Below are 15,001 nucleotides of genomic sequence, written 5' to 3'. Positions count from 1 at the left end.
CACAGAACCATGAGAAAATGTTCATGATACAATCAGTAGAAAAGGCAAGTTATATGTATTACATATATATGAGGTTAATGTTTAAATTTTTATATAAAAATTTATAAATAAAAAATATAAAGTATATATAAAAAATTCAAAGGATAGGCGCCAAGAATTAATTTGCTTGTATAACAAATGTTTGTTTTTCCTTTCTGTTTTTCTGCACTTTTGAAATCTTTTGCTATGACCATGTATCATTCTCATAACAGGAACAACTAAACACTGTGTGTGTGTGTTTGTGTGTGTGTGTAATACTTTTTTTCTTTAGTAAAAGTCATATGAAATTATCTTATACATGAGGAAGCAAAATACCTAAAGCACAAAGGACAAAAGTGATCAAATAGCTTAATAACGACTTTACATTCTGGCCAGGCAAAGCCCCTGACTTGTTTCTTTTTTTAAGAAATATCCATTGTTACCTAATTGTTTTTCCAAATGAACCTAATAATCATTGCCAAATGTTCACAAGTTCTTTCTGTCCAACATCCTCACACCTCAAATCCCACTGGGATTTGAGTCAATATAGTATTGAGTGCCCAGACCTCTATGTTACTACTTCTAATCCCAGGAGTATCCTACAGCCTAGTAATTCATAGCTTTCATTAACCGTTTTATTTTAAAACCGTTTTATTTTAAAAGTCCAATGAAAGTTTAACACATATAAAATTAATCTCATATTTTTCATCAATGTCTATCTTTATTTCCTAAGCAGTATTTCATGTCCTGAGGAGACATTAGTGGCTACAGGAAATTGGCATGTAACAAGAGTTTTTCCCAGTCTTGAGTGCTGAACCACTTGAGAAGACAAGGGCAAGGATCTTGCAAAGGCTAGTGGTGTTCACCAGGAGATTAAATGGGTGAGGATAACTAAAGCAAATGAGTAGCTATTTTAGATTCATGATAGGTCAAGAAAAATCAGAGATGGCTGAAAAGTTTGATGAAGAAGATAGAGCAAAATGGCTTGATGATTAAGCTAAGTAAAAGATGATAAAAGACAGAAAATGTGTTAATTCACATTTATATGGCATGGTGGAGGTTACATGACATCTACACATACACTGTAAATTAAAAACCAGTGATTTGCACAGAACAGTTATTATCATTCCCACCTAATAGGAATGGAAACCTGAATCTCAGAAGTTGAATATTTTGCCCAAATTAGCTAGGCCAGAGTCAAAATCAGAACTCCTATATGCTTGCTTCAGATTAGCGTTCTTGTAAGTGTCTAGAAAGAAAGAGAGAAACATGCTGGGCTTAGAGAAGGTTATCTTGGAGGCTTTGTTCTAGGTCAGTCTCTGATAGTTTAGTTTCCCATGCCTAAAGAATGCAATTAGGAATCATCTTGGACCTAGCCTCTCCTCAGGTAACCATTGATCATTCTCTAGATTATAGATGTATTAAAATGTCCAGACCTCTTTGATGTCAGCTTTTCATAAGTCATTTGATATCAAAATAGAAACAAAGATTTGGTGGGTGCAGTTACAAAGTTATGAAAATTAATGTCTCCCCAAAAAAGAAAATTAATGTCCCACTTTATTATCAAAATTTCAACCACAAAAGACTCTTAACTCTAGAGAACAAACTGAGGGTTCCTGGAGGAGAGGTGGTGGGAGATGGGATAATTGGGTGATGGGCATTAAAGAGGGCACTTGATATAATGAGCATTGGGTGTTGTATGTAAATGATGAATCACTAAATTCTACCACTGAAACTAATAATACACTATATGTTAACTAACTTGAATTTAAATTAAAAAAAAACTTCCACCCTAAATCTTAGAATTATTTGTAACCATTATAGCAGGTTTATTATCAAGAAACTGTGAGCCCAACCTGGACTCTTGAGCAGTTTCCTCAAATGGCATATTGAATCATATCCCCAAGGAACAGGGGTGAGGACTATGAGGAAATTGTCAAGGATACCAAAGTTTATCCAGAAGAATAAATAGTTTTTATATTAGGCCTGCCATACATATATTAAAATATATAAAGTTGTAACAATTAGATCATTTTATACTGACACAAAGATAGAAAATTCAGTGGAAAAGTATATCCAGAACTAGGCACTTGTATTTACAAAAATTTAATGTTTGATAAAATCATTATATTGGGTGGGGTTCAGTTGCAGATAACAGAAACCATTCTCTCTAGATTAACCAGAAAATGATTTATTATCAGACATTACAAAATCTCTGGAAGGGTTGGAGAAGTAGACTCTGGGATTAGCTTCCAAAAATAATTCCCTGACCCTACACTTACAGGGTTCCTATGATGATCATAAAAGCTGCCATGACAGCAGGCTGTCCTGTCAGGAATCTACAACTATAAGACTATCCTGCCTCTGTCATAATTCGCGCTAGTAAAATAGAGGTCTTTCACTTTTCTTCCATTAATGTGATTCCAAAAGCAAGTGCCATGTTGGCACATCTGATTGGCTGAACCAAAATTACATTTGAACCTTAGCTATAAGAGAGCCCAGAAAAGGTAGTTTTCCTATTTCCCACCTCTGCAGTATAGGCAAGCTCACTTGGAGGCTGGAATGGAACTTGAGCAAGCCAATTTTTAGTATCTACCAAAAACAGCATTTCACATCGACTAGAAGGAAAGAGTTATTTAATAAATAACGACAAAATATTTGGATAGCTGGTTGGAAAAAAAAAATTTGTTTAGATCTATAGTTTACCATACACCAAAATAAACTGCATATGAATTAAAAAGTTATAAAATTCACATTAAAAAAAAAGAATATGAAGAAGTATGTTCTAAGTATAAAAGCAACAAAAGAAATCTCCTAGAGAAACATTAATAGATTGGATCCAAAAAGAATTCTGCACATAAAAATTAAGGATTATAATTCAAACATTACAAACAATATTTATAAGAAAGAGGCAAAGGATTGATATTTTTCATATGTAAAATTCTATGAAAATTGACAGGAAAACATTAAGACCCCACAGAGAGGTTAGGCAAAGCACTTGAATATAAAATTGACAGGAAAATATAAAAATATGTGTCTATATATGATAAATAATAACAAAAATGCAGTGAAAATATTATCAAAGAAAAACTCAAGACAAAGTTGTTTTATATTGATTAAAAAGTACAATTCATGATGAAGCTTTAGTAATCATAAATCTTAGTATTTATATAATGTATCATTGAAATATAGAAATAAAAACTGCCAGAAATATATAGAAAATTGACAGAAACAGAACAGCGAAGAGAGATTATTTTTAGTCTTTGAGAGTTCAAGTAAGGAAAAAGTTTAAAGATAGAATTAGAATAACAAATTATACAGGTTGTTTTTATTAGATAGATGTTAAACTTTTAGTCTGTTAGAGAATATATCTGCTCTTCCAACACATCTGGAATATTTATAAAAAATGATTATGTACTGACTCAAAGAAACCCTCAATATAATTCAAAGGCAGAAGATATACACTTTCTTTGATCACTATGAAATTAAAAACTAGTAAAAAATGTTTAAATGTTAAAATGATGTCTACTTGAAAATTTCAAAAATCACTCTCTACAATAACTCTTTGGTCAAAAAGTAAATAATAAATTGCAGTTATAGACTATTTGGGAAAAATGACAATAAAACACAACTTACCAAAACATATTAGATGTGGCCAAAGCTATAATTGGCAAAAGATGTATTCATATAACTTTAGCTTTTTTATTATTAAATAAGAATAAAATAATACTAATGAGCTAATCACTTAGATCAAGAGATACAAAAATAAAAACTAAGCCTTTAAAAAGCAGAGACATAGAATTAATATGTATTTACAAACAGAAAAAATACTAAATTTGGAAACATATTACACATAATAAAAGTTATGTTTTTATTTTAAAAATCATTAACTTGAGCAAGACTATCTTTGTATGAGGGAAAGAAAATATACATGCACAATGTTAGAAGAAAATACAGATACTGATGAGATATTTTTTTTTTATTTTTAAAGAAAATACAACATCCAGTACCATGTACCTTTTTAAAATATGGCTGCAATGGCCAATTTTCTGGGACATAGAAAATTGAAACAAATAGAAAACCGAATAGGCTAATAACCTTGGAAGAAAATAAAAATGAAACCAAGAAACTAGCCCAAACAAAAAAGCTGAACCCAGACTATTCTATAAGTGAGTGCTTCAATTATTTTCAAAAACTAGATAATTCCCATGCTATTTAAACTATTCCAGACCACTAGAAGTAAAGATTAAAACATTAGTTTATTTTCTGAAAATGAGAAAATGCTAAAAAATAAAGTTAACTCATAGAAGATCCACAGACCAATCTCATTTATGAATATAGATACATTCTAAATTAAATACTAAAAAATCTAATTTGTTGGCCTATTTTTTTAAGGATTTATTCATTTATTTGAGAGAGAGAGAGCAAGCATGAGCAGAGGGAGAGAGAGAGAATCTCACACTCCCTGCTGAGAACAGAGCCCGACAGGGAGCTTGATCCCAGGACCCCAAGATCATGACCTGAGCTGAAATCAAGAGTCAGACACTTAACCAACTGAGCCACCCAGGTGCCCCTAATTCAGTGGCTTATTAAGGGAATAATGTACCAAGTAGTATTTACTCCCAAAATGCAAGAATTGCTTAATATTAAGAAATCTATGTCTCATAAACTTAAAGGGGAAAAATATGCAATCATCTCTGTGGATGCTGAAAAGACCTTCAAAAAGTTCAGCATCCGTGCATGATTTTTAAAAAGAAAAATCTAATGTATCAGAACTAGGATACTTCTTAAACTGACGAAAAGTTTATACCTCCTACCACTAGACAGTATCATGCTTAATTATGAAGGGATTGTCTAGGGTTTGGAGGAAGGTACTACCCCCACTGTTTTTGAATATTCAGAAAGATATTTAAAAGAAATAGTCATATAACTTTTTTTTAAAAGAGGAGAAACAGTTATCAGATATTTGTTCTGATGTAGTTGATTATCAAGAAAATCCAAGAGAGGGGCACCTGCGTGGCTCAGTCGTTAAGCATCTGCCTTCAGCTCAGGTCATGATCCCAGGGTCCCGGGATCGAGCCCCGCATTGAGCTCCCTGGTCTACGGGAAGCCTGCTTCTCCCTCTCCCACTCCCCCTGCTTGTGTTCTCTCTCTCTCTCTCTCGCTGTGTCTCTCTCTGTCAAATAAATAAAATCTTAAAAAAAAAAAAATAAGTTTAGTAAGGCAGCCAAGAGCAAAATAAATACAAAAAAAGCCAGTAGTTTCTTATATGTGAGGGAAAAAAATAATGGTTAGAAAACTATAAAGGGAAAATAACAATAAGTATACAAAGCCTATATCAAGAAAGCTATGAAACTTACCAAGGGACATAACAAAAGATGTGAATAAATAGAAAGGCATACAATATTTCTGAAGGGGAAGACTCCATTTGATGAAAATATCAGTTTCTTCAAATTTATAATGTTTTTCCAGCAAAATACCGACTGGATTTTTGATCTTTGAAAATTTTTACCAAATGATTCTAGAATTCTTTTGAAAAAAATAAAGTTGAAAATAACCAAAATAATTAATGGACTAGAACGTGAAGTGTCAAAGTGGTTGAGCCCCAAGAATGGGTGTAAGAATTAGCTAAACTGAATACAAAGTCCAGAAGCAAATCCACACAACATAGGAATTTGACAAAATGATAGATACATAAATTTCAAGGCAGTGGAAGAAACATGTATTTTTCATTAAATAAAGTTAGGAATAATTAGCCAACTATTTTTTAAAAATTAAGTTAGAATAGAGCTCTAACCTCACATAAAATGGCAAAATAAATTCCGGATTCAAAATTAAATTTTTAAAAAAATCATAAAAGAGTTCGGAGAAAATTTAGATGAGAAAAGTTTATCTTAACCGCTTGGAAGGATAAAGTCCTCCATGGTTATTTCTCAGACATTCTCCTCATCTCTATTGTTTTTTAAATCAACAATCATGTGTTAGAAAAAAAATAGTAAAGATATTTTTGGAAAAATACATAGATGACTATGTGCCTGATCTCAGGGTGAAGAAAGTATTTTAAACCTAAAAACAAAAGGAAACTAAGACATAAAGGAAAAACCTTAATAAATCTAATTCATAGAAACTCACAAATGTTCATGCATCAAAATCTAAAGTTAGGGAACCTGGGTGGCTCAGTCGGTTAAGCGTCACCTTCAGCTCAGGTCATGATCTCAGGGTCCTGGGATTGAGCCCCACATTGGGCTCCGTACTCAGCAGAAAGTCTGCTTGAGGATTTTCTCTCTCTCCCTTTCCCTCTGCCCCTCCCCCTACTCGCGCACTCTCTCTCTCTCTTGCTCTCTCAAATAAATAAATAAATCTTAAAAAAAAAAAACTAAAGTCTAAAATCTAAAGGTCAACTGTGAAGGCAGAAAAGATATTTGTAACTCTGACAGCAAAAGGCCGGTATAATCAATATATAAAACTTCTTACAAGTCATCCACAGTAAGATGAACACTCTAAAAAGTAGATAAAGGGCTCAAGTAGGCAATTTACACAAAGAGAAAGGCAAAAATTCACAGTCCACTTAAGAAAAATAAAGTTCAAATTCCCTAGTAAGCGAAATGAGATGGAAAGCAAGACATAAATTTTTGTCCTCCCAAGTTGGCAAAGATATTTAAGTGATATTTAAAAGATATTAAATGATATCTAAAAGATTTTATTTTTTTTTAAAGACTTTATTTATTTGAGAGGGAGAGAGAGAAGCGAGAGCACAAGAGCAGGGGGAGGGAGAAACAGGGTCCCCACCGAGCAGGGAGCCCAATTCGGGGCTGGGGCTCGATCCCAGGACCCTGGAACATGACCTGAGCCGAAGGCAGACGCTTAACCAACTGAGCCATGCGGGTGCCCCGATATCTAAAAGATTTTAAATAAAATCGAATGTTCAGTTTTAGATCAGGAAATAAGAAACAGGCACTTTTATCCATAGCTGGTAGTGGTGAACACTGATACAACCTCCTTAAAGGTAAGTTGATAATAAATATCACAAGTCTTAAAGCACATCACACAGTCTCCAGACCAAGCAGCCTCTCCCAGGAAGCCTGCTCTACCATTTTATCAGATATTTCCAAACAGATCAGGGCCCTTACTTACTGAAACTCCAATGGACCCTCAAGCCCATATGCAGATGTACATCTACATCATAAATGAAGTTATGTCTACACAGACTCCAAACATCCAGATATTGTTTTATCTTCTTTATAGCCACTTAGAATCATCCAAAGAACTGAATTTTATTCTTTTAATTGTTTACTGTTGAGTAATGTGCCCAAGTAGATACCTATTTCAGCTTTGAAAATTTGCCCTGGAAATAGCCAAAACATATGTATCATCAGAAAGAGAAAAATAGCAAAACAAACAGAAAAGGTAATAGGAACTATTCTGTTTTTCCTTCCCAGACCAAGGGAAGGAGGCTTTGGAATATGGTTAATGTAACTTAAAGATCTATAAGACATAAGAGCAACTTCTAAATGTGGTATATTTTTCATTGCTCCAGTAACCTGGTTGCTATTGTATATATATATATATATATATATATATATATCCAAAAAAAACCCAACCTAAAAATTAATGCTCCGTATTCCATGAAGACCATGTCTTCATTCTGCATTATTTCATCAAACAAGTGGTATTCTTTACAATGAATAGGTGGCTTCTATCCCCACAAAAACAGGCCAGCTGACAGCCTGTAGGGAATTTTACTTTTCTGCTAAAAAATATACTTTCAACATTGCTAATGCACCCATCCCTGTAATACAACACTAAGCATAGGACTGAACCCAGACCACTTGATGATAAATAATGTGTCTAGAACCCAACGTAAAGCAATATTGATTTTTAAGATCACAGAGTATATATTAGTCAGAAATTTCCATTACAAGTGACAGAAACCCAAATTGGCTTAAGAAAAGAAAAGGAATTATGGTTCATGAAACTTAAAGTAAGTTTAAGAGAACTTCAGGTATAGCTAGATCCAGAAATCTATCTTTATTTGTATCTCCTTTCTGCTGTTTTCTGTATTGGCTTCATGCTGAACTTAATGAACCCTGGGCTTACATCCTTCCAGCTTTACAAATGTGACAGCTTATGAAGAGTATAGGGGCCCCAGGTGGCTCAGTTGGTTAAGCGTTGGACTCTGGATTTCAGCTCAGGTCATGATCTCTGTGGTGAGATCCAGCCTCAGGCTCTGTGCTCAGTGGGGAGTCTGCTTCCTTCCCTCTCCCTCTGCCCTTCCCCCCACTTGCGTGCACTTTTTCCCTCTCTCCCTCTCAAATACATAAATCTTGAAAAAAAGAGTATATAGCACTAGCAGAAGTCATGGTCTGATGCACCAGCTGACAGAGGCACAGGACTTTTAAAAAAATAATCCCATGGCAAATGGGATGCAGAGCAGTGCTTAGCCCTGGAGCCCAGAGGCCAGGTCAGCCCCACCCCAACCACATGAACTAAGAGTCCAGGAAAGTGGCCCCTAAAGGAAAACCAAGGTGCTGCTTCCAGAAAGGAAGAAAAGGAATGTTGAGCAGACAAGAACAGCAGAAGTCTGCACAGATGAGAAAATGCTTCCTTCATCTTGACACTGCTGATAAAATAAACGTTCAAGGCACAATATGAAAACTCATTGCAGTAGGTTGTATAACAAGACTCTTAGACTAAATAATTGACAGTGATTAACAGAAGGCTTTTCTTAGTCATTTCATCATGAAAAATAGAGGAGGAGAAAATGGGAGCCTGGAATTAACTCTCACTGTTGGACTGCTCCTCATATGCCACAAAAGATAAAGCACAAGGAGTGAGAAGGACCTGGTCCTCCCTGCTCTGCTTTGGGAGGCTGACCTTACAGACCACATCGACTTCCTCAACCTCTGGCTTCCATGTGCTTTCAGCCGAGGGAGCACTGTCAGGAGATCACAGGGCAGGAGGAAAGTGAGGCTGCCTATCCTCTCATCTACCTCCTTTCAAAAACCATAGCTTCTGTCCTGGAGCCCTCTAACACCTACATCTACCCCTATGGTTCTGTCTGCATTCTGGTAAGCATTCCCTGACCTTGACCTTCAGACTAGAGGTGGTAATGGCTTCCTGCTGTTGCTTGCCCTGGGATGTCTATCCATCCCTTACTGGCTTTCCTTAACCCTGCTCACACCCTTGCAAATAGTCTCTTTATTCAACTTTCCTCAGCTACTCCTGCTTGTGTTTACTGCTTATTTCCTTTGTGGGGGGCGGTGGGCGAGGGTACCCCATTGATCCCAAGGACCAATTTTGTAAAGAGATGAATTTAGTAAGTGTCTGGCTACATCTTATTATTTCAGGGGTGGGGCAAGGAAAAGACACTGATCTCGCTTCCCCCTTCACCTACTGATCTACTCATTATTGGGTGGATTTCCTTTAAATGGAGACAAAGCCTTTCATTACACTGTTATGGGGAAGACGTAGCATGCAAATTGCCCTGAGTTAAAATTGTTCCACTATATAAATGACTGATAACAGATTCTCTCGAGAGAGATAGCACTGATGATAGAGGACGATAGAACAGTGAGGCACAGAGTCTGATAAGGATAAAGAAAATGGTGACAACACAGTGAAGACAGGATCCAGGGAGAAAAAAAAAAAGACTGTGCATACCAAAGCTAGATTTTTCAACTTGTAATTTTGAAGGCTAGCTCTAAAGCTAAACATCTCTATCAGCCTAGAACAAATGAGGTTACTCATGGTTAGGAGCTGAATTGTGTCTCCCCCAAATTTTTTATGTCGAAGTCCTACCCCCAATACCTCAGAATATGACTATATTTGGAGATACGACTTTGAAATCAAGGTAAAGTGAGGTCAGGTGAGTGAGCCCTAATCCAATATGACTGGTGTCCTTCTAAGAAGAGATTAGGACCGATGGTCAGAAAGGAAAGACTGTGTGAAAACATAAGGAAAAAACCAACCGTCTATTAGCCAAGGAGAGAAGCCTGGAACACATCCTTCCCTCGTGGACCTTTAGAAGAAACCAATCCTGCCAACACCTTGATCTTGTACTTCTAGTCTCCAAAATTGTGAGAAGTTTCTGTTGTTTCCCCCAATCTGTAGCATTTTGCCATGGCAGCTCTAGCAAACTAATATATCCCCATCTCCCAAGGGTCCCCAGCTTCTCTTCTGGGGGAGAAAAAAAAAAAAGCCTCCTCCACAAGACCAAGAAAAACACATCAATCCATTGCTTTAGCATCATGAAGCTTCAACATATATATAAACCCTACAGCAAGCTGTCTTGTTACCTATCTATTCATCAATATATGCCAGCAGACCCATCATTTGAGGCAATAAAATTGTCAGTGCATTTATGTGCCAGCCATTTGGGAGAATTAACCTATGGTTGGGCTACTGTCCATCCCACCAAATATTCAGACAAAGCCTCATTTATAAACAAGGACTTGGCATGTTAGGACTTAATATGTTTTCTTTTCTCACACAATGATCCTGTACAAGGATTACTAGATGGCAAGGTATGGCAATTCAACTGATGTGAACAGTAAGAAATAAAATAATAAAATAAAGTACAGTAAGACTCCTCCTGAATCGTAGAAGTCAGTTCCCTACCCAGCCCCTAGGTGTTGCTACTCCAACAAAGGTTATTCATAGAGCCTTATCTGAGACTGTGAGGTCTCCTCGAGCCCATACCCTGATCTAAATCAAACCTCTTAATTTGCAGGATTTGCTTGTCTCTTCAGTTTGTTGTTGGTCAATGCCCTATATGAACAGGGAAAGTCTAAACAGCAATGAGAACAAAGCAAAGAAAGAACCCCGGGCAATCACATTTATTTTTTTTTTCTCTCTATAGGAGTAAATACTACCGGGATACCTCCTGCTTCTATTGCAATTATTAAAAAGTAATAAGTCATGGGAATGTAATGTACAGCATAGGGAATATAGTTAATAATATTGTAATAACTTTGTATGCCCATAAATGGTAACTAGCCTTATCATGGGGATCATTTTGAAATGTATAAAAATATTGAAGCACTATGATATACACCTGAAACTAATAGGATATCGTATGTCAGCTACAGTGGAAATTTTTTTTTTAAAAAAGCAATAGAATTCTCTTTCAAAATTTGTGCTTGGGAACCCATTGTCTTAGAAATAAATGTAAAAGCATCAAGTAGGTTTGGGACTGATTAATTTATTTATTTTATTTTTATTTATTTATTTATTTGACAGAGAGAGAGACAGCAAGAGAGGGAACACAAGCCGGGGGAGTGGGAGAGGGAGAAGCAGGCTGCCCACCGAGCAGGGAGCCCGATGCGGGGCTTGATCCCAGGACCCTGGGATCATGACCTGAGCCGAAGGCAGGCGCTTAACGACTGAGCCACCCAGGCGCCCTGATTTGGGACTGATTAAAAAACAAACAAAATAAAAACCAAACCGCTAAGGTTTTAAAGATCTCAGCCTCAAAAATGGAATGTCATCTGTGACAGAAACCCTATTAATGGAGTCACTTGTTTTATACGGTCTCATTTTAGTTTCAAGTTCCAGAGCTGTTCATTTTCATTTAATTTAGTGAAGCTTCATGTTCTTAACAATAGTTTCTATGAGTGAGTTTTTCCTTCAAATATATAAAATTAGAAGTTTTGTCTCATTCTCAAATGTGGTATTTATTACCCCCAGTGCCTAGTAATTTTTCCTGTGGAATACAAGTTGATTCCCAAAAGGGAAAACTGGATTCCCTTCACAGACTGTCGTTGGCTACAAACTCTACGGAGGCAGCAGTACCCCACTGGGCGAGGCCCGCTCAGGGTGCAGGGGCGAAGAGCTGGGCTGGGAGGGGCTTCTGCGGCCACGCCTTCTGGGCTGGAGCCCAGGGTTCCCCAGCTTCCTAGCTGCATGCAGGCCCACAGGCAAGTGACGAACTTGAGTTCCGTTTTCTCCGATGTAAAATGAAGACAATGACAATACCTACCTCACTCGTTTGTTGGGGGCATTGGGTAAGTTAACACAAGTCAAGTACTTCTAGTATCTAACATGTTTCGTTTGCTGGATAATTGTGAGTTACGCTGACGTTGAGGTAGCAAACAGCACGTGACTCTCACCCCTTGTTCACACGTCTCCGCTGTGATCTGCGTGGTTAATTGGTCAATACCGCACGTTGTCTTTTAGGGGCCCTGCGCTGGGGCTGTGGTGGTGGTGAGGTTTATGTGATACCAGCTTTCTCGGTGGGTTTTGTTTTGAAGATGCAGGGATTGTTTAATGACCTTTAAAAAAACAAAACTGGAGGGTATTATGCTAAGCGAAATAAGTCAATCAGAGAAAGACATGTATCATATGATCTCACTATATGAGGAATTCTTAATCTCAGGAAACAAACTGAGGGTTGCTGGAGTGGTGGGGGTGGGAGGGATGGGGTGGCTGGGTGATAGACACTGGGGAGGGTATGTGCTGTGGTGGGCGCTGTGAATTGTGTAAGACTGTTGAATCATAGTCTTGTACCTCTGAAACAAATAATACATTATATGTTAAAGAAGAAGAAGATAGCAGGAAGAGAAAAATGAAGGGGGGGGGAATCGGAGGGGGAGACGAACCATGAGAGACGATGGACTCTGAGAAACAAACTGAGAGTTCTAGAGGGGAGGTGGGTGGGGGGATGGGTTAGCCTGGTGATGGGTATTAAAGAGGGCTCGTACTGAATGGAGCGCTGAGTGTTATACGCAAACAATGAATCATGGAACACTACATCAAAAACTAATGATGTAATATATGGTGATTGACATAACATAATAAAATAAAATTAAAACAGAACAAAACAAAACAAACCTCCAACTTTCTCTGGTCCAACCTGTAAGATTCAGTAAAAAGTTAAAGCTATTCCTTATTTTGTGCTCAGAAGCTGAATGTAAAGACAAGAGGCTAATGTAAAATGTGAGAAAAGATGGGGCACCTGGGTGGCTCAGTCAGTTTAGCTTCTGACTCTTGGTTTCGGCTCAGGTCATGATCTCAGGGTTGTGAGATGGAACCCAGCGCCAGCTTCGTGCTCAGCACAGAGCCTGCTTGTCCCTCTCCCACCCCTTCTGCTCCTCCCCCTGCTCAAGCTCTCTCTCTCAAATAAATAAAACCTTTAAAAAAGAAAAGAAAAAGAAATGTGAGAAAAAAGAAGATGTGTCAAAGGAGCTTAAATGTAGCACTCGACATTAGTTTCAGGTCTGGGGTGGGAGGTTTTCTCTTATTGTCTTATAGTGGGGAAAATTCCCTTGACTCTCTCCTTCCTATCAAACTCCATCCATGACCATCGTGGGAGAGAGGGAAATAGTCATTACTTTCCCCTAAGTCATTTCCAAATTGACAACCTTGTTGGATATATTTAGTTTCATGTTGGTAGTGCTTTCCCTCAGTACCCCCAGAATTTAATGTTATAATATCAATCCTTCAAGGACATAAGTTATCCAAGCCAGATTCCAGAAGTTTCATTGTGCTGTCCCAGCAGTGCATGAAGTAGATAAAACGGTGTGTACCACAATCTGGAAAACCCACCTGCTGGGTCCAAGAGAAGTCAAGAGTGAAAGCATCATGGGCAGGGTTACTCTCTATAGATAAAAGTACCCTCCGATTGTCCAGAATTTGAACCCAGAAATTGTTGAAGTCACCTTAAAGTGATGCAAAATATCCAAGGAGGGTCCTTTGTGTACATGAGTCCTCTTTCGAAGACCCCAGAGGAAGCTGGAAAGCACAAGGTGTCTGATGCAGCACCTGACTGGTCGGATGGTAAAACACGCAAAGGCAGGGGCAGCAGATGAGGTGGATGAGGAGAGTGGGAACTTTGGCTAAAGTGGGGGAGATGGAAGAGGAAAACGTAAGAGCGGACAGAGAAAGGACTCAGGCATGAGAAATAAAGTAAAAGAAGAAAGGAGAGACAACAGCCAGAGGAACAGAGGACTGTGAGAAGAAAACTAATCTTTCTAGGGAAAGATCTAACAAAGGAGCTGATTTACTGCGAATACTGCCTTTCTAGGCTTAAATATTTTCTTAGAGCTTCTATAAAAGGGGGTACCTCTGAAACAGAGACTTGATCTACAAGTTCCCCAAATTTGAAACATTCTTGTAGTCACAGGGACAATTTTGTTGTTGCTATTCTTGAGTTTTGTTTCTGTTTCTGTTTCTGTTGTTTTTTTTTTTTTTCCCAAAGCCCCTTGGGCTATGATTATCTTAATATTTGTGTTTTTACTAGATTTGTCCTTACATTTTTTTTACTTAAAACTTAAAGAGGGGCACGCAGCTGGCTCAGTTGGTAGAGCGTGCGACTCTTGATCTTGGGGTCCTGAGTTCAAGCCCCAGGTTGGGCATAGAGATTACTTAAAAATAAATAGATAAATAAACTATTAAAAGAAAGCCTTTCATTTAAATAAAAAACTTTAAAATTTTTCATATCAGTAATTAAATGGAAAGCCAGTATTATCTGCCAAGAATAAAAGGCAATGACAAAAATAAAATGGAAACAAATAAGGCATTAAATTCTAGCAAGAGAGTTTGAGATTAGCATATGTTAGCAATGTGCTAAAGATACCAGGGAACTAAATGAGACTTGTTCTTTGATGCAATCAAAAAGAATGAAAATTGAAATGGGAAAAAATATTCTCACTTTGTGAGTCAATGTTATTCAATATCCAAATACCACCCAAAGTCATTTTTTCTTACACCTCTTAAAATTAATGGTATCCATTCCACCCTTTAGAGAGCACTGGGGCTATGAACATTTCATTCCTTAGAAAGGACTGTGCTCTTTACACATTATACATTTTCTCATTAGACCAGAAAATAATGTTAAACAGACTTAGTCAACCCTAGCTCCCTTCTACGGGCTAATCATCTCTGGGGGCTCTCAGAGTTTCTAGGGGAAGGCCTAAGGCCAGAGCTGGAAGGGGTGTCACCCCAGAGAAATGCTGCCAAGGAGTCACTGGGCTCCTGAATGACATCC

The sequence above is a fragment of the Neomonachus schauinslandi genome, chromosome 3 (assembly GCF_002201575.2).
Source record: "Neomonachus schauinslandi chromosome 3, ASM220157v2, whole genome shotgun sequence".
Taxonomy (NCBI): Eukaryota; Metazoa; Chordata; class Mammalia; order Carnivora; family Phocidae; genus Neomonachus; species Neomonachus schauinslandi.
Note: the sequence above shows the minus strand (reverse complement) of the source record.